The sequence below is a fragment of the Rhineura floridana genome, chromosome 7, assembly GCF_030035675.1.
Source record: "Rhineura floridana isolate rRhiFlo1 chromosome 7, rRhiFlo1.hap2, whole genome shotgun sequence".
Lineage (NCBI taxonomy): Eukaryota > Metazoa > Chordata > Lepidosauria > Squamata > Rhineuridae > Rhineura > Rhineura floridana.
In genome coordinates, this window is record NC_084486.1 from 14,640,724 (window position 1) to 14,661,869 (window position 21,146).

Consider the following 21,146-nt stretch of genomic DNA (forward strand, 5'->3'; position numbering starts at 1 on the left):
AGGAGCAGAGCTTATCAGCTTCAGCTGGTAAGACAGCTGCAGCCATTTCTGGACTGGGATAGCATGACCACTGTTGTCCATTCACTGGTAACCTCCAGGCTGGATTACTGTAATGCCTATGTGGGGCTGCCCTTGAGGCTGGTCCAGAAGCTGCCGCTGGTGCAAAATGCGGCAGTGAGACTGCTCACTGGGGCAGGGTATCGCCAATATGTCACCCCGCTACTGAAAGAACTGCACTGGCTGCCCATTTGCTACTGGGCCAAGTTCAAGGTTCTAGTTTTGGTGTACAAAGCCCTATGCAGCTCAGGACCAGGATATCTGAAAGACCGTCTTATCCCTTATATATCCAGTCGATCACTGCGCTCTGCAGGTGAGGGCCTCCTGCAGACACCATCTTATCAGGAGGGCTGTTCTGTACAACATAGGAAACGGACCTTTAGTGTGGCAGCACCTACCCTGTGGAAGTCCCTCTCCTTAAATATTAGGCAGGCACCATCTCTGTTATCTTTTTGGCACCTATTGAAGACCTTCCTCTTTCAACAAGCCTTTTAAGTTAAGAAAGTCTGTGTCTGTGCTGGAATTGCTTTTTAATATGTTTTTAAACCTTTTTTAAAAAAACAATATATTTTAACCTTTTTTTCTTTTTAAGATCTCTTAAAAGCATTTAAAAATGTTTTTAAAGAAGCTTTGTTTTAATGTATTTTAAAGTCTGTTTTTATGATGTTTCAAAGTGTTTTTAGTGCTTTTGTTTGCCGCCCTGGGCTCCTGCTGGGAGGAAGGGCGGGATATAAATCAAATAATAAATAAATAAAAATAAATAAATAATTTTCGGTTGCTGGAGTCACCAGGTCAAGGTGGGAAATACAGCCTTCATCCCAAATGGTATCCCATTACTTTCTCCCAAATACAGTAAGGCCCCACTTTACGGCGCTTCGCTTCTCGGCACTTCTGTAATGCGGCAGTTTTGAATTATGTCCATGTCCCATATGTTCAGCGCTTGTTCCATTTTTGCGGTGATTTTGCGACTTTGCAGCATGACGCAAATTTATTTATTTATTATTTATTTATTTATTATATTTCTATACCGCCCAATAGCCGAAGCTCTCTGGGCGGTTTACAGCATAAAAACATCCAGTATACAATTAAAAAATATATCAAACACATTGAAACAATATAACAAAATAACTAAACATAGTTAAACACATGGACACGACAGACACAATCCTAAAATGTTAAGTATAAAAACGTTGATGGCGCCTGACGCCCTGAGTGCGTCATGATCGCGCCCGACGCCCTGAGCACATCATGATTGCGCCCGACGCCCTGAACGTGTCATCAGAGCTTGGAAACATTCCTTTTTTAAACTACAGTTGGGCTGATGGGAGTTGTAGTTGAAACAAGGAATGTTTCCAAGCTCTGATGAGCAGCTGAGTCCGAGAAGGGCGTCTGGCGCCATTTTATTGTCAAGGGAGGCGGTGGAGGGCGAGCGAGCGAACAGGTAGGGGGGAGGGCGAACAGGCAAGGGGGGTGAGTCAGGGAGGTGGGGGAGGGCAAGTGAGTTTGCAAACAGGCAGGGGGGAGGGCGAGCGGGCAAGGGGGGATGAGCGAGGGAGGTGACGGAGAGCAAGTGAGTGTGCGAACAGGCAGGGGAGAGGGCGAACAGGCAGTGGGGAGGGCAAGCGGGCACGAGCCAGGGAGGCGGTGGAGGGTAAACGAGCAGGCATGGGCGGGCAGCTCCCTCCCTGCAATCTGCAGCAGACCCTGCCACAGAAGGGGAGCACTACTCCCCCACCATAATGAGGGCGAGTGAGCGGGGGGGGGGGAGAGAGAGATGCATGAAAAAGTGGAACATCGACCAGCTGTTGCGGGGAGAGCTTCAGGGGCCAAGCCGAGCTCCCCGCACTACAGCTGATTGATGTTCCACTTTTTGGTGATTTTCGCTTTATGGCGGGGATCTCATCCCTAACCTGCTGTATAAGTGGGGCCCTACTGTAAGTAAATTATTGCCATTCACCCCTACAGAGAAAAGGAAACTGCTCCACTTGAGGGGATAGTTGTGGGAAGAGTCTTGTAGTGCCTACCCCTGATGCTGGGCAGTCTGGTCCTCAGTGACAGAGATGGCATGGGGGAGGGTGTGCAATATGCTTCTATGGGCAGAGATTCACTATGTGTATGTGCATGTATGCATGCATGCACACACGCACGCACGCACGCACGCACACACACACATTATAATGAGAAGGGATTTTATTAATTCTATAATTAAATGAAATACTTTATAGAGCATAAATATATATAAATTTATAAATATAAATTTATAAAAGTATAAATCATAGAGTATAAAAATATAGAGTATTTATGCAACACGAGATACTGCCGGAAGACGATACCCTCAGGTCAGATGGCACTCACCGATCTACTGGGGAAGAACAATGGACAAGTACGAGAAGCGCTATGACAAATGAAGCAACTGTGTCAAAGCCGAAAGGAAGCCCAGAGGCTGATGCACACAGATGTGAAAGGAGAGCCCGGAGTTGTATGACATACACAATAGGAACATGGAATGTGAGAAGCATGAACTAGGGAAAGTTAGAAATTGTCAAGCAAGAAATGGAATTCATCAACATTATAATACTTGGCATGAGTGAATTAAAATGGATGGGAATGGGACATTTTCAATCAGGCAACTGCAAAGTATTTTATGCAGGAAATGAGAAATTAAGAGGAAACAGGGTTGCTTTAATAGTGAGAAGTGATGTAGCAAAAGCAATTAGGAGCTATCATACAAGGTCTGAGCGAGTGATATCAATGAGATTAAACGGGAACCCTATTAACATAACCATCATCCAAGTCTATGCTCCAACGGCAAATGCAGAAGAAGAAGAATTGGAAAGATTTTATGCAGAAGTACAGGAAGAAATTGATCACACACCAAAACAAGATATGATGATAACCATGGGGGACTGGAATTAAAAAGCAGGGAACAGAGAAGAACTAGGAATTGTGGGGAAATGGGGATTAGAAATAGAAATGAAGCAGGAGAAAGACTTACTGAATTCTGCGAAGCCAATAATTTGTTTCTTGCAAACACATTTGTTGAGCAACTGAAAAGACGACTGTACATGTGGACATCACCAAATGGTCAATATAGAAATCAAACTGATTATATAATTGGCAGCAGAAGATGGAGAAGTTTCATACTTTCTGAAAAAACAAGACCAGGAGCAGACTGCAGTACAGATCATGAACTGGTCATATCGAAAATCAGAGTAAAGCTGAAGAGCAACAAAGCAATCATAATGCCAAAATATAATTTAAATAACATCCCAGAAGAATATAAAGATCAAATAAGGAACAGATTTGAGGTTTTAAACTTAGTTTACAGAGAACCAGAAGAACTATGGATTGAATCAGGAAGAATGCAAAAAGACAGTATCTCTAGTTAAAAAGAGAGAAAGACCTCAATGGATGACTGACAAAACTCTTAAAATGGTTAAAGACAGAAGGAAAGCAAAAGCAAAAGGAGGTAGAACCCTAGATACAACAATACAACGACTAGTATATAGGGACAAAGAAAACGATTACAACAGTTATTATATAGAAATAGAAGAGGACAATAAACAGGGTAGAACAAGAGCCCTATTCCAAAAGATTTGAGAAATTAAAGGGAAATTTAAACCAAGCGTAGGACTGTTGAATAATCAACAGGGAACACACTGACTGACCAAGATGAAATAAAAGGAAGATGGAAGCAATACACTGAAGAACTCTATAAAAGAGCTGCAAGGATGACAGATTCATTCATGGAGGAACCTTGTGATGAAGAACCAGAAATTTTAGAATGTGAGGTAGAAGCTGCTCTTAAAATACTTGGAAGAAACAATTCACCAGGAACAGATGGCATACCAACAAATATGGAAAAGAAATATGGAACAAATATGGGGAAAAAAACAATGGCCCACAGACTGGAAGCGTTCAATATACATCTCAATTCCAAAGAAAGGGGATCCCAGGAAAGAGGTACCAGAGACCATATCGCAAACATACACTGGATAATGGAATGGACCAAGGAATTTTACCCTATGCTTTATAGATTACAGCAAAGCCTCTGGAATGCTTTAAAAGAAATGGGGGTGCCACAGCATCTGATTGTCCTGTTGTGCAACCTATACTCTAGACAAGAGGCTACTGTAAGGACAGAATATGGAGAAGCTGATTGGTTCCCAACACAGCTTGGAAGTAACTAGTTACAAGCAACGAATTACTTGTAATTCATTACTTTTTTGAGTAACGAGTGGGTAATTCCTTTACATTTTGATTGTAATAGAACTAGGAGTAATTTTACTACTTTTGTGGAGTAATTGTAACGTTTCCAGAATTACTTTTGGGCATTCTTGGGGGGGAGCAGGGGACATGTTCTGCTCCTCTGATTTGTGGATAAAAATCATGTGCCTCAAACTGGGCTTCTGTGCAGTGTCGCTCTTTCCTCATGCTCTGTGGATGGGTAGGAGGCGACGAGGGAGGAGGCGGAGAGTGAGACGGGGTGGAGTGGAGAAAACAATTGTTTTAAAAAATAGATAGTGGTTGTGAAGAATGGAGTGGAGGGAAAAAGGATCCGGAGGTCAAGAACATGGATAAAGGAGAAGGAGGCAGCAGCAGAATGGAGATAAAGAACTGTGGAGGTGAAAGATGACAACGTGTGTGTGTGTGTGTGTGTGTGTGTGTGTGTGTGTGTGTGTGTGTGTGTGTGTGTGAGAGAGAGAGAGAGAGAGAGAGAGAGAGAGAGAGAATACTATGTTTGCACTTGGCACACAAAGTGGCCTCCCCCACCCTCTCTGGCTACTGTGCTGCATTTGCAGTATTTAAACTTTTTTGCATCTCAGGGGAAAATGTTTGCTTGAGTGAGTGTCCCTTAGTTGGTGGCAGGGCAGGGTCTGGGAGGTGGTTAAGTGAGAGAGATTATGCTGTCTGTCTGAGTGGGGGGGGGTTTGCACTTGGTTTGACGTGCAAAAATCTGAGCTGTGGCCTCTGCCTCCCTCCCCACCACCCTTACCAGCGGAGAGACCACCTTTGCTATCTTATGAATAAAAATAATTATTCTACTACCTCTGTATGTGTTTGTTTATTTTTAATGTTGTTTTAGGCTACTTAGATGTGCAGCAGCCAAGGTCAGCACCTTGTAGATGTGTTTTTTTAAAGTAACTGAAATGTAATTGTAGTGATTACTTTGGAGGAAAAGCAAAGTAATCAGTTACTTTCAGAGCATTGTAATTGTAACTGTAATTACTACTTTTTGGGCCATGTAACTGTAACTGTAATTTATTACTTTTTAAAAGTAATCTTCCAAGCTCTGGTTCCCAATAGGAAATGGTGTGACACAGGAGTGTATTTTATTACCCTATTTGTTTAATCTACATGCAGAACATATCATATGGAAAGCAGGATTGGACCAAGATGAAGGATGTCAATACCTCGGCACAGTCATTAACCTAAATGGAGGCAATAGTCAAGAAATCAGAAGAAGCTAGGACTGGGGAGGGCAGCTATGAGAACTAGAAAAGGTCCTCATACGCAAAGATGTATCACTGAACACTAAAGTCAGGATCATTCAGACCATGGTATTCCTGATCTCTATATATGGATGTGAAAATTGGACAGTGAAAAAAGCAGATAAGAGAAAAATCAACTCATTTGAAAAGTGGTGTTGGAGGGGAGCTTTGCAGATACCATGGACTGCGAAAACGACAAATAATTGGGTGTTAGAACAAATTAAACCAGAACTATCACTAGAAGCTAAAATGATGAAACTGAGGTTATCATACTTTGGACACATCATGAGAAGACATGATTCATTAGAAAAGATAGAAAAACAGAAGGGAGTAGAAAAAGAGGAAGGCCAAACAAGAGATGGATTGATTCCATAAAGGATGCCAGAGACCTGAACTTACAAGATCTGAACAGGGTAGTTCATGAGAGATGCTATTAGAGGTCACTGATTCATAGGGTTGCCATAAGTTGTAATCAACTTGAAGGCACATAGCAATAAAACTTTATAGAGAGCTGAAGATCTTTCATGCAAGATGAAAGTCTTTGGAAGAACTGGGCATATCTAGCTTAAATTGACTTAATGCAGACCTTGTAAAAAGAAATGTAGCAAATATATTTTTAAAAAATGCCTTAAATGAAGAACCCTTCCTAATTATTGTGAACTGAGAATCCTCCTTCAGCCATGAGAACTAAAGTACTGGAAAAGGTTACTAATTATATCATAAGAATGTGAACATCAAGTACTGAGACATTGCTGTCATCTTTGTCAGATAGCTTTTGCTGCTCCCTGTAGAAGGAACTTCAGGTCTTGACAGCCAGAAACCTCTTGGTCTGAGGCTGGGATCTAGCCTAGTAGACTGTGTGGGCTTACTAGGCATCTGGGACAAAGCGTGTATAACATTAGTCTCTGTGATTGGCAGGTATTATGAAGCCTCTCGATTGGCCAGGCTTGGTATAATACCAGGGTCAGACTTTCAGACCGTGCCTGGTCAATAGAGAAGTATCTTCTTGTTGCATTTCAAGGTCCAGCTTCCAGGTCAAGCCACCTCAGGGACCTCGAGCTGGAGAACATAGCCTCCTAGTCTAGTTTCAGGTACAGCTGCCCATGACATCAAACTGGCCCTAGAGAGGTTTATACAAACTCCCTCATGTGTTGAAAGCATGCCTGGAGGAACTACCTACCCCCACTTCCAATGATTATGCACATCTTCCCCAGGCACAAGTCTGATGGCGCATGATGCAGCTCTACTTACATACAGATGTATGCATGGAGGGCTTCTCCACATGAGGGGGGATTCTGATTGGCCCTGTTCTATTTCACATGTTTGATTTGAGAGCCTGCCTGTACTGCTAACTTACTATAATTCAGTTTGAAGCTTTAAATGATTCAGAACACATTTGGCTTGCAATAACTTTTTCACTTCTGGTTTTTGAATATACACAACTTTGAGAGGATTGTTAGGGAACTGCTCAGGGATCTGTCAGATATACAGATTACAAGTGTATGATGACGACTTTGTTAAATTACCTCTAATTGCTCTAGAGAGCCAGAATAGTGGCAGGAAGTTGGTGGAGTTTAAATGTGTGCTTGCCATAATACTTAAGATGCCATATAGATATTTATCCATTACATTTCTCAATAAGAGGTCCACAGAGTGCAAAATATATTACACTGGATTTTAAATTCTGGCCGTCTTTCATTTCTTTGATAACACTAAGCTAGGAGTCTCAGAGCCATTGCAAAACAGTAAGAAATCACTCTTCACCACAGGAAAGGGAGTGAGTTGTTTGAGGTTGTATGGCTAGGAATAATATTAATAAAAAACCAGCAATGCATGGCCTCCTCTGTCCAGCTTTAAACATAAACCCAAGCAACCCAAGATCTGCAGATGGTGTTTCAGAAGAGCCTGGGGGGATTTTATTTTAATATTCTTAATTTTCCCTTAGCTCTATGGAGGATGGGTAGGATACAGGTGTGATTGATAGGACAGAATATCTGAGATAAATACATGTGGAGATGCACACCCCTGATCCAGTAAGACAGCTCCATACATGGAATCAGGCCCCCATGTACATAACCAACGCAGGTCAGTGTTCAGCTTCCTGACTGTGAGGAACCAAGGGGTGCTTCAGCTGTCTCTTTGTAACTGACCATGCATACTCAGGCATGCTCAGCTTTTACTATGAGAACCGCGGCTGCTTTTTTGGTCACTGTATGAGTCTAGAAGATGTAATTTTCCTTTTTATGTTACAACGTTATTAAGGACTACAGACATGTCTGCCAAATTGTGGGAGTACTTATGGGAAGACTGGCCATAAAAAAGGTCTGTAGCACTTCTAACTTCCCTTTCCTGCATCCATCTGGTTTTGCCCCATCTTTCTTCCTCCTGATCCTGCTTCATCTAAGCCTCCCATCCTAGTCCCCTGCTTCTTCATTTTGCCTTCACTTGCTGCCCCTCCACAGTTTTTGCCTTCGCCTGATACCTGCTTCTTACACATTTCTGTTTAGAGGTCTGTTCCCTTCATCCTTTGACTTCCATGTTCATCCACCTGTCTTTTCTGTCCCCTAACCCTAGTCCCTTCCCTCTTTCTTTCAGTGTTACTCTGTGAAAGGTAGAGGTTTCTAATCGGGCAAACAGTTGTGGGTAGAGAGAAAAGATTGTTTTGCTGGATGTTGAACACAATGACAGTCAGCTCTGAATACTTGTTACTGCTTTCCCCATTGAGGCCTAGAGGGAGTGACATTCGGGGGACTTCCCACCATGCAAAATGTTGAAAGTCCCCCCACCAACCACCACCAAAGGCAACCTGCCTTTCCCTCCCTCACATCATCTTTCTGACAGTCCCTGTCCCATCTCTGGTGGCAAATTGGTTCCAGCAGCAAAAGCAGACAGATAAATCTCATATGGTTTTCCACATATCCATGTAAGTTTTGAACTTCACCGAAACTGTTAATGTCAATTATTGTTTTAAGCATTCCTTTGCAAGACCTTTGGGAGAGTTTATGAAAAACTGAAATAATTTGTTAAAGTCCAAGGCTGACTCTTGAAGAATGAGGAAGCTATTGAAGGAATTTATGGAACTCGCCGCCACAAGATGCAGCAAGCCACTAGCTTAGATGGCTTTTTAAATGATTAGGCAAATTCATAGATGCACTTACCAATTGTTACTGGCCATGCTAGCATAGTGGAAATGCCCATGTATAGAGGCAGCATACTTTCTCAGAGCAGAAAAAAGCCATATTCTGTTTGTGAGCTTCGTGAGGCATCTGGCTGCCTACTGTTGGAACCAAATGCTAGACTAAGTATACTCTGGAGTTATCCAATTATACTGTGGAATTCTCTCCCACGAGAGGCAGCGATGGCCACCAACTAGGATGGCTTCAAAAGAGGATTAGATAAATTCATGGAGTACAAGACTATCAATCATGATGGCTATGTTTTATTTCCACTGTTGGAGGCACTATGCCTCTGAACACTAGTTGCTGGGAATCACCAGTGGGGAGCACACTGTTGCCCTCAGGTCCTAACTTTCCATAGGCATCTGCTTGGCCACTCTGAGAACAGAATACTAGACTACATAGACTACATACACTACATGTTCTTGTATTCTTATCTTATGTTAACATAGAAATGGAAAAATTGTGATGACACAGGGGTGATATATGAATATAATCAACCTATGTAAAGGTCAGGAACGCATGAAACTAGTTGTAACCATCACCCTTTTAGCTTCCCTTGAAGTTTCTCATATGTTTTGCCTGGGCAAGAATCCTCAAATTTACTCCAAATGTTGCTTTTAGGCAAATTTCAGTAGCATGTCTAATAAAGATAGATGGGAACTGGGTTGGAGGGGGGGAAGGATCTTCATAAACTGGTTTATCAGAAACAGTTGTGCCATTGCCCTATGTGCATGCTTCTAGGAACTTGTGGAATTATTTACTGGAAATCCAGTCTGGAAGACACTGCTTGTGCAATAACTTCTGTTAAGGAGAACATCTCAGGGGATAAGTATTACCACACAATGTGATGTTGAAGAATAGGAAAAGAATCCAAACAAAATGGGACTCTCCAAAGTTTCTCTGGCTAAATATTTATATCAGAGTCAATTTTTAAAAATGGAACGTTTGGCCCACAAAGAGTTTGGGGTAATCTTTTAGATTCAACTAGGCTTCACTTGCCGGTGTAGGAATTTTTATTTGAACAAACAGATGTGAGTATTTTTAAGCCTATGGGGAGAATAAAGTAGGATGGAAGGCCCTTAATGGTTCAGAGGTCCCAAGAGTTAAAAAAAGGAAAGCTGGCCAACTTTTCATGGTAAGAAGAGAGGCAATGCTATATGGCTTTTGGTACCCCAAAACAGGCCACAGCAACAAACATGCCAGAAAGCAGTATTTTTGGGAAAGATGCAGGAATTTCAGTGTATTTATCCAGGTGGTTGCCTAATGAAAACACTATTTAATCCTCAATCAAATTCCAGCTGGCATTGCAGGGATCAGAATTCCATTTAGCTTAATTAAATTATCTGGCATGAAGTTGAAGAGACCCCACCACCACCAAATTAATTCAGTCTTGCTGTTACAGCAGGACAATCTCAGATAGGTCTGGCAGTTTATCTTGCCCACCTTCTTTTCCTGATCCACTTTGCTGGCATAGTGGCTTAGAAAGCTGTATGCCCTGCTATTATCCCAGCAGGCAAGGAAGCAAGCAATTATAGTCTTAAGTTAACCAATATATATTCAGTATGTATTTATTAGCTAGCCTGAAGGCTTGTATCCCCCCTTTCCAGGCCCCAGCATCCCTGGGCTGAGTAGATCATCTCATAACCACCTGAAAACTTATCTAGGTGCTCTAATGAGGATATGATGGCTTGCCCAGTATGATGCTAGGAATATATCTCGTTAGTTCAAGGCATCAAAGGAGCCCAATTAGGCATATATGTATATGTGTTGGTATTTCATAATTGGCTTGAATCTAGGTTGTACTCCAAGGCAGGTGGATGAGTCAAGGGACGGTCAATGAACAGATAGGGCAGCAGTTGCTTGTTAGTACAGCCAGGTGGATGAGTCAAATGACGGTCAAGGGAAGGATAGTTTAGCAACTGCTTGTTAGCAGAGGGAGAGAGAAAGATATAGTCGACATATAGTTTGCCAGAGATGGATGCCAGGGTGTTTCCATTGCTGATAATATAGTTTTCTAGCAATTAGTCTGCTTTTGAAGGTGTCCTGTAAAAAGGTCAGAATAGCCAATTATAGGCAACAGGTACCATTATGTAATCGTTGATGCCTTAAAGTCATCATTTCTGTATGTAACCATGCCAAATGTTGTATGCCAATTTTTATGCTATAAAAATGTGTCTTGTGCCCAGTATGGGTGTTCAGTCTGACCCAGCTACTGCAGAGCTGTGAGACGGTTCCACTTTTATTGGGATACTTGGCTGTATGCTTGTAAGTTACTCAATAAATTTTAACTCTTTGTAAGCAAATCTCTTGTCTGCATCTCATCTCTGGTAACCCAACAACCTGAAGTGTTACAAAAGCTAAGATGAAGTCTGGAAAATTTGCAACTTTTTAACCCCAACTCCAATCCTCCTTCCTCTTATGAACTGTGCAGGGAAATATACTTTCTTTTCCCTGCTTAGGGGCGACATCAATGTCTTTAAAAAAACAGCAAAACATACAGAACTTAAAATAAATCACATCAGTGCCTTTTTGACATTGGCAGCCATTATAGCAATCCCCAACAAAACATCTTAGGTCCATTTGTACTCTAGCAACTAACATATAAACTCCTAAGGAAAGAGATAAGGACTATCATGCATAACAGCAGACCTGGCACCAATCGGCTAAGCATGAATGTGAGCCAACAAACATGAGCTCCAACCAACACAGTTGATTGCTGATGAAGAGGAGTCACATCCTGCAAGATTTGGAGAATACAGTGGACATCTCATTAACGTGGCTACTGAGATAGGACTGAAAAAGAGAGAGGAACAGAGAGAGAGGTATGAGCTTAGGAAAAAACATAGGGGATCACGTAGGACCCAAGGGAAAGAAAAACGAGGCAAAGACAACGAAGAAGGGAAATTAGGGCTAGCATTTACTCATTCAGACTCCACAACCCATCTTTATGGTTATATCACCCAGGGACATCCCTATTGCTAGGCAGAGTCAGGCAACTATATGAGACTGCCAATCCGGGGCATCATGAAAGGAAAGGAGTTTTTTTATCGTTTTGTTTATTTTTGTAGTTGTTTTTATTTCCAGAGAAGACGCTTGTGAGATTTTCTGCCCCAGGAACCAAAATAAATTAGGTACCGTGCACCTTGCCTTGGGAAGCGAGCAGGCAACAAAATGTCTAGGGCTGGCACTTCTCTTTCATGCACATACCTGGCATCTGGTAGGCATGTAACTATTAAACTATATTAAATATGATGCCTATGAACAGGGATGAAGCCACGTGGTCCTTTCCTTTGACAAGAACAGCAACTAAGGATAGGATTCCTGTTTCTTATAGTGGCCTGGTTAGACATGACTCTTATTTGTAGTTTTCTCTAAATATTTTGTTTACTGGACCAGCCATGTTGGTAAAATGGCACACTTACATCTAGCACAGAATTCTTTTATAGGAAAGTTTGAATAAATGTTCTGTGCTACTCAAACATTGTTGCCCTGTCAATAAACTGACCCAACAAAAGGTATTTTCCGAACAATTTTGGATCCTATTGGACTTTGGGGCTATGTGCCATTTCTGTTTTAATGCTGTAGTTATGATTTAGACCTACTGTAGCATAGTGACTAACTATGAAATGGGAAATTCCTGGTTCATATTTTACATCAACCACAAATACATTATTTTTAATTTGATTTTATATCTGATGACACCACCCTGCAATTACTTGTTTAATAAAGAGTGAGCAAAATATGAAACAAACAAACACATATTTTAAATGCTTGGGGTAATCCAATGTCTTTCAGCCTCATTTCTCTCTACCCCATCCCACTTGCAACAACAGGGGTAATAATGCCATCCTACCTTACAGGGTTGTAATAGGAATTATTAAGAATATATACGTTAAGTAGTTGGAACAGTTGGAATGGTACATATCATTATGTTTTACAGTCACTGTCAGTTGATTTTTGAGAGGGTATGGTGAACCCCACTTCAGTATGAAAGCTCCTAACATGTGTTGTGCTATGCAAAGTTCCTCAACTTGCTGCCCTGGGGCTGATGAGTAGCATAGTCGAAAACATCTGGAGGGCACTGAGTTGAGAAAGGCTGCACTCATGGTTCACAATAGCCTTAAACATCTGAAAATCCAAAAGGAGACGAGTGATGACTTCAATGTATGCTGGAGAACTCACAAAACCAGTTCACCTTGCCAGAACTCTCTGAAAACTAGGTGACTTCACTAGGTTAACCTAAACAGGCATTTTCAGGGGATTTTGGCAAAATGACTTGGCAATAAATTTATTAAATTATTGTTATGGCATTGGGGATTGAGATACGTGATATCTGTAAGTCCCCTTCCAGCCTCTGATTTGGAACCCTGTACCTGGAAGTGAACTCTGCAGCAGAGAAATCTGCTCCATTGCTCAGACTAGTTTCCTTTGTTAATCTAACAGAGTGGGCAAGTGAGCTAATGAGTCTGTCAAGTTTCCATTAACAAGTGAATAGATTTTGGGCCAGAGAGATCCTGTTGTTATTGGAACTCTTTTCAGGAAAGAGGCCCTTCTCCTCCTCCATCCTGGGATCAAAGAGAGATGTGTGTTTCTAGTCTAGTCTGGAGAAGCTGGGGACTAGGAAGGCACTCAGAGAGGCCTGCTCTCTGCACCATGGCTTTGGGGTGCCTCCCTACAGGCCTGATAGAAAAGCAAGATCTATTGGACTGATAATGCCGTGAACCCCTCCATCTTATGCTCAGGTTGTGAATATGTGCAGATAAACGGTATCTCAAAAAGACACCACAATCTCCACCGACCTTCTTTCCAAGGAAACCAAACCCTGGGTAAGTGCAGGAACCCCTGGATGTCTTGCACTGCTTAGAGAGTGGGGTGGCACACAATATTATTATAGCACAGCCCTGTGCCTGTTTACTCAGAAGTAAGTTCCACTGTATCTAACAGGGCTTACTTTCTAGTAAGTAGAACTGCAATCTTAAATACTTTGGAAGTACCTTTTTTCCAAAGAAGAACTTGCTCTTGTCACCCCCAATGAGGACTTGTCTAAAGACATTAGCTTGGATCCAGAGTCCAGACTTAGTCATGCTTACAGCAGACCCATTGAAATCAATGGGACTTAAGTTTTCTCCAAGCATGACGGGCAGAGCAATCCAAGTCGTTGGCTGGCAGGAGCAGAGCTGGTAGAAGTGGAGCCAGCAGAAGGGGGCGCCACATCCAGCTATGTTCAGAAGCAGCTGGGAGGGAAGGACACTGGCTGTGCTGGGAGGGCTCAGTGGAAGGAAACAAAATGCATGTTTCCTTCCACCATCCTTTTTTTCGGCATAGCATCCACCGGGACTGGGGGGCTGCAGGATGGAGCTGAATGGGACCCTGATGTCACACAGGTCCCCCTCCCCTTGGGCCCTCCCCAACATGCCCCTGGAATGTCCCTTTTTAGGGCCTTGTGTCAGCTTCTACCAGCTTCCCTGTGCTGGTCTGGTCTTCTCCAGTGGATCCCTGGCTGAGCTGGGTTGGGCTGGCTGCCCTGTGGCTGCGTCAGGAGGTGAGGATCCACGGCATCCACCTCACCTCAGCCCAGCATATCTACCACTTGATTTCACCCAAAGTCTGGACTGAATCCGCTGTGGACAACCATTTTCTTGGCACCTCATCCTGTAGACTTTTGGTTAGAAAATGGTGGTGAAAATGGGCTTTGCTCTCAGTTCTTCAGGGCAACCATTGTCATAATTTTTGACATGATGAAACTAACTTAGAGCCCAAATACTTCCTTAGATAATGAACTGCTACATAGGAAGGTGCCTTATACTGCGTCAGACCATTGATTAATCTAGCTCAGTATTGTCTACACTGACTGGCAGTGGCTCTGCAGGGTTTCAGGCAGGAGTCTCCCAACCTTTCCTGGAGTTGCCAGGGATTGAACCTGGGATCTTCTGCATGCAAGGCAGATGCTCTACCACTGAGCTACAGCCCTTCCCCTACTGTCTGCAACAACTGAAAATGGACCATTATAGGTTTTTTAAAAAAAGTATACATATTTCAAGATCAGTGTGTTTTAAAGATTCTCTTGTTTCCTGAATAACTTTCCCTTTTAAAGTTTGGCAAACTATTGTTGGTGTCTTTATTTAATGAACGTGGAACCAATTGTGTGTGTCTGTAAATTATTACAGAACAGCTGGTCTAGGAGCTAATTGGCTTTGTAACAGACATATTTTAACTATTTCTTTAAAAAAAGAGAGAGACTTACAGGCAGCCCTATGCAGAGCTAGATGCTCCTAAAGTGTCTGAAATCAATGGGCTTAGGTACTCTTAATTCTTCATTGGATCAGGTTGTACGTTTTAGACTGGTTTGCCCAAATTCTAAGCAAATATCTTAAACAGAAGCAAACAATCTTTCTTTGGTTTGATATAAAGTCTGAAATTATAAACAGGCAAATCTGGCTGACAGTACAAAGAAAAAAACTAGCAACAAGTCTGGATGCTATGCATACATCTGATTCAATGATGGTATATTTTGGTCTTGAATCCAAACACCCAAAATATGTTCACAACACAGGGTTTTTTTGAAGATTTGGATTACACTTTCCCCAACTTGGTCCCAGGCTGTGGTCTGAAGCCACATAAGACCAGCTCCCTGCTGAAGCTAAGCAGAGTCTGGTCTGGTCAGTGCCTGGATGGGAGACCGCTTGGGAACCATATGTAAGCAGCCTTGGGTTTCATTAAAAGAAAGGCAGGGTATAAATGAAATTATTATTAATAATAATAATAACTTCCCCCCCACCAACTGCTGCCTATGTTTTCATACTTCCAGTCTCCACCATTGCCCCAATGCAATACATTCAAAATGCCATCATGGCAGTGCAATGGTAGAAGATGAAGGCATTGATCTTAGGCAACCTTGGGCACTGAAGGGAGCCAGTAGCCACCATACCCAAAACTGCCTTAGTGGGGCTTCTTTTTCCCTACCACAAAGGAATGGGAGGGAGCTACTACAGCTCCAAGCTGTAGTGGCATCCCATCGCCCCTCCCCAGACTCTTTGAGGGGATTTTGATAAGGAGGAATTCACCATGGCTACAATGAACAAGGCAATAATTCTACTTTATAAAGAGAACAGTCACCATGTATGAATCTAACCTCATTGTAACAGAAATATGAAATAAACGATTTCTGAATCCTTGCAAGAAAGCTACCATTTACGAACATATAATTGTGGATTAAGTTTAGGCAAAGCATTGGGGAATGGGGAAACGACAATTATTCTATTCTTCCGTATATCTGAACACTGAATTATTTGTTATGAAATAATCCCCTGCTCCTTCTCCTCTCATGGAATGATGTCAACTCCTTCTACACTGCTGACTCATCCGGTTAACCCCAACAAGCTGGCAATATTTATTGACTGCTGCACTTGGGTCAACACACAGTCAGTACTCAGTTTGACAGGAAATGCTCTAAACACTAGAGGAGTTCCTACACAGTAAAGACAAAGCATTTATGTTTTATTTAGTTATTTATACCATTTATATCCTGTACCTTCAACGCAATCATGTTCCCAGGACAGCTAACAGAAATTACTAAAAACAATATACAATATAATAATTAAAAAGGCAAAAATATTCCCCCCCAAAAAACAGCAACAACCTTGTGCAGATAAACTGTTTAAAACTGTACACAAACCTGCTTTAGACATTTTTTTAAAGATCTCAAAGATTCTTAAAAACCTTGGAAAAGAAGAATGCTAAATTATGATAAAATGGGTGTCATACATACAAACCTCTCTGGGGAGGGTACTCTAGAGGTGAGGAGCCACTTGCCACACTTGAGACAGTGGGAGCACCCAGAGGAAGGCCTCAAATGAAGATCTCAGGAAGCAAGTGGGTTGATCTGGGTCCTAAGCCATGTAAGACTTTAAAGATCAAAATACCATTTTTGAGCTTGGAAAGATGCCAGGACCCAATGAAGTTGTTTCAGCAAACTCAATGAAGTTTAGTGTTTCTGACAATTAATTAATTAAAAACTGTATTTCATCTAACACATGTCTGAAAATAAGGTAATGGTAGTACACTCCCATAGCACCTCTGTATTCTCAGTGTAGACAATCTAGCTCATGTGGCTATTGAAATAATAACATAGCGCAGAGCTTGGAAAAGTTACTTTTTTGAACTACAACTCCCATCAGCCCAATCCAGTGGCCATGCTGGCTGGGGCTGATGGGAGTTGTAGTTCAAAAAAGTAACTTTTCCAAGGACGATCTCCATATATGCCACCTTTTTTAGAGGAAGGGTGGTTGCAAGGTGCTGGGGATCTATTATGCATCCTTTCCTGTGCTTGTCTTAACTGCACAGCATGTCACTATTTTTTGTATTTTATATTTTTGTTACATGGATCTGCAATAATGGTTTGGAAATCTGTTACTTTCTTCTGGATGCTTCTATAGCGCAACTATATAGCTTTCACTTTATAAACCACCAACTCATTAAAAATATGGCGGTATACAAGAAAATAATTAAAACATCATAAATTTTGAGCATGTTTACTAAAAATGGGATTACATATAGTTCTTGTTCTAGAGGGGAGAGTAAAAAGAGTGGCAATTGCAACAATTATATTTAATATGGGATTTACTGATGAGTTATGGTATAAGGTGGGTAAAAGTGATGTACACACACCAGTTGGGGAATACAACACAGCCCTCCTTCAGGTGTTCAAGAACACATGTGGGCATGAACGGAGGACATCAGATTTGCTGATAATGGGCAGGATTCTAAACATGTTCAGCTGCATGCATGAATATTTCCTCTTCAGACCATTCTACTCAAGAACTTTGCTGGTGAGGATGTTGGGCTGGAACATGCAGGACTACTTCAGAATTTATACCCACACGTATTCTTTAAATGCCTCATGAGGGCTAATGTTGATGGAATTTCTGTGTTGGTCTCCAAAGAGATCCAGTTTTCATTTTGAAGCTCACAGAGGCAGAGATAAATGTCTACATATGATAGCAAAATAGGCATAACATTTTTTAAAAAATCAAATTAATCACATTTCAACTATTGCAAATTTTCACTCCATATAGTCCTTTTAATGTGCATAAGTGTGCATCAATTTTTTCTGTTCTTATGAAAATTTGTAATTATGGTTCTAGAGAAGGACAACAACAGTCCTATGCAAAAAAAGAGGTCAAATTCAGAAACTATGCAGAAGGGTGTATACCTTGAAGACAAACATCCTGCCATTGTAGACTCCAGCCCAGCCTTTGCAATTTAGGAGTTTCTGACCTCAAAACTTCTGTTCACAACAATTATGGAAATACACATTACAAATAGCATGTTTGGCTGGCATCCCAACATTATAGCCAAAAAGCTTGGGGAAACCACAATGATACATTCTATGAGTCATCAATAAGTGATAATGATGAATCCTTCCTATAGAGTTAATAAAAGTAACATCTACATATTTAGTCAGACACAGTCAGAAACCCATCACAACCCAGTCTCAATCAATTCCTCACTAGAGTTTGTGATTTATATCAGTATGGTGTGCTCTATGGCACAGAGTGCAGGAAAGCTAAAGTATTAAATGAATAGCAGTGCTGCATGTTATGACTGCTTTGGGAAACACTAATGTTATATTGTTGTTTTCCACCATAAATGCACTAAGTATGGAAGGAAAGTGTTCGTGTACGTGCACCATTAAACATCTGTGTGCATGCTTCTGGGACGCCTAAGCCAATCAGGTGACCAAAAATATATACAGACATATTTTACTTGTACATTTTATGTATTTACATATAAGTAACATCTGAGTTTCTTGTGGCAATTGTAATATGTGACTCTGCCCTAGATACAGAAACTCAAGCAATCCCACATAATGCAACATATACAATAATTACTGTTGGTTATACTCAGGGCCGGTTCTAAAGGGCAGCCAGGTTGGGCACTGGCCTGAGGGCCCTGGAGCTACAGGAGCCCCCGAGGGGCCCCTCCGCTCCCCTTCCACGATCCGTGTCCCCCCCATGCCCCCCACTTACCTGTCAGCCGGCTTTTTAGAATTGCCCTTAATGAAGATGGCGTCTGCAGCTTCCCTAAGGTACTGAAGCCGCTGCCGCCATCTTAGTTGATGGCAGAGATGTGCGCACATAGACTAGACAGGTAGGAGGCCGTGGGGGGCATGCACTCATGCATATGCGCACGCACATCCACCCACCCACCGGGGGACCAGGGCAAGCTGATGCCCAAGGGCCCCTGCATGCCTGGAGCCGGCCCTGGTTATACTAAACATGTATCTATCAGTTGATTATGATAAGTAAAGACACTGCTTGTTAATAGTTAAAAGTGTTAGGAACACAGAAACACAGGAAGTTGCCTTATACTGAGTCAGACCATTGGTCCATCTAGCTCAGTATTGTCTACACTGATTGGCAGCAATTCTCCAGGGTTTCAGGTAGGACCCTCTCCAAGCACCACCTGGAGATGCCAGGGGTTGAACTTTGGACCGTCTGCAAGCAAGGCAAATGCTCTCCTAGTGAGCTATAGCTCTTCCTTAATACATCATCCTTCCATAATACATCAGCATGCCCATAATGTGGCCTGCAGTCCTTGTGGGTCTGAAGTACTTTTGTGTGGCATACAGGTCCTTAAAAATCACAGTTTTCATGCAAGTTTTATATTTATCCCTCATTGATTTAGCTAGACAATTAAAAATATGAGGAACAATAAAGCATTTATTGTGTTTTAAAACCCAGGGGATTCAAAGGGGTTTAAACATCCTTAAATGTTCACCAGCTTGCCCAATTGTGGCAATGTACACTTGAAGCTGCGCAACATATAAAATGTAGAAAGGAGTGAAAATGCATTATGGCATTCAGATCTCATTGGTCCAAGCAAACAAGAGTGTTTTCTCCAGATTTTGAGGTAAACAGTTATATCAAACCAGTATCAGATAAAATGCATCATGCCCATCATGTTGCAGAAATCATGCTGATCATGATGGTGGACCTCCATGGTGGTTCAGTGTTTAATAAGTTGTCCCTCTCACAGTAAGTGTGAATAAAATGTATTATTCATGATTCCCTATCCTATCATAAGGCTCATAAGCTTCAAAGAAGAAAGCCTCAAGGAAAGAAGAATTCACACACTGTGGAAGAGACATTTGTGTGCAATTGCACACAGGCCTCTCTGAAAGTACGGGGCTGAATAATCTCTCTCAGTTCTTCCTCCTGAGAGTATTAATATAGATTCCACTATGTAAAAAAAGATGCCAGCTGTGAAACCTGAGGAAATGATGCAATAAACTTAATCTTCAGCCTCATTTACTATTGCAGAGGGATTGTAGTGTTTCCTAGATAAGAGGGCAGGTCGAAATCCAGAAATAATATCACTATGACTCACCACACTTACTTTACTTACCTTACTTACCTACTTACTTACACACACACACACATGTTCTCTTCTGACAGAAGTGATGTGCAAAGTATCTGAAGAGATGATATTTAAAGCTACTGAGAGGCCAGTGTTATGTGTTAGCAGAATATATATGCTTCCAGGACTTCTCAAGGGCCCCTGTGTGTAGATGTGTTTACATGGAAACCATGACCCCAATGAGAACAACAAAATTAGAGAGGGAATGTTCATGTCCATCTGCTACAGTATGATATAATCTCTGACACAAGGTTATGCTTCCAAAATAGCTTAACTCCTTGAGGGTCAAAGGAGAAGGGAAGGGAAATGTTATGTTTGATAACCAATTAGAATTGCCACCAAACGTTTGCCTAAACTGAATTTCATAACAAATCTAAAGGTTTTTCCCCAAGTTATTCATCTGAAGAATGTCAAGAGAAGTTTCAACAAGACTAGTAAAATGTCTCAGGGGTGTTCCACACATCACTAGGTTTAGCCTAAAACAGAATTTGAAGCAAATTTAGCATTTCCTCCTCAGGTAAAACGTATAAGGAATTTCAAAGGAAGCCAAAAGATTATCAATATAACTAGCACAATTTTTAAAGAAGGATGGGTGTGTGTGCCATACACCCACAATTTTATTTTTTAAATTTTATTTATTAAATTTGTTAAGTCATCTCTCTTCACAAAAGTGAACCCAAAGTGACTTGCAATCAATAAAAAGATTAAAACCAATAAAAAACCTAAAACAATAAAAAGTAAGAAACACAATACATAAGTATAAAAGGCGATGGAACAGCCCACTCCCTGAAAGAGTCTACAGCATCAAAAGCCCTCCAAAAACCCACAAAAAGGAGAAACCAAAAACCTGGGAGAAAAGAAATGTTTTTGCCTGGTGCCTGAAGATAGATAATGATGGCAACCAGGCATACCTCCCTGGGTACAGCATTCCATAAACAGGGGGCTGCCACTGAGAAGGACTGTTTTGAAAACAGTTTTGAAACACAGGGACTTTCTTAAG

The 21,146-nt window shown here is 41.6% G+C and overlaps 1 protein-coding gene and 1 non-coding gene across 2 annotated transcripts in view; both read right to left on the reverse strand.

Annotated features, from left to right (window-relative positions):
- ZCCHC24 (zinc finger CCHC-type containing 24) overlaps positions 1 to 21,146 on the reverse strand; it is a 201,533-nt gene that overhangs the window by 84,695 nt on the left and 95,692 nt on the right. The gene's annotated exons all lie outside the window — the stretch shown is intronic.
- On the reverse strand, positions 14,628 to 14,699 carry TRNAA-UGC (transfer RNA alanine (anticodon UGC)). The gene has a single exon. It is a non-coding gene; the product is annotated as a tRNA-Ala (tRNA).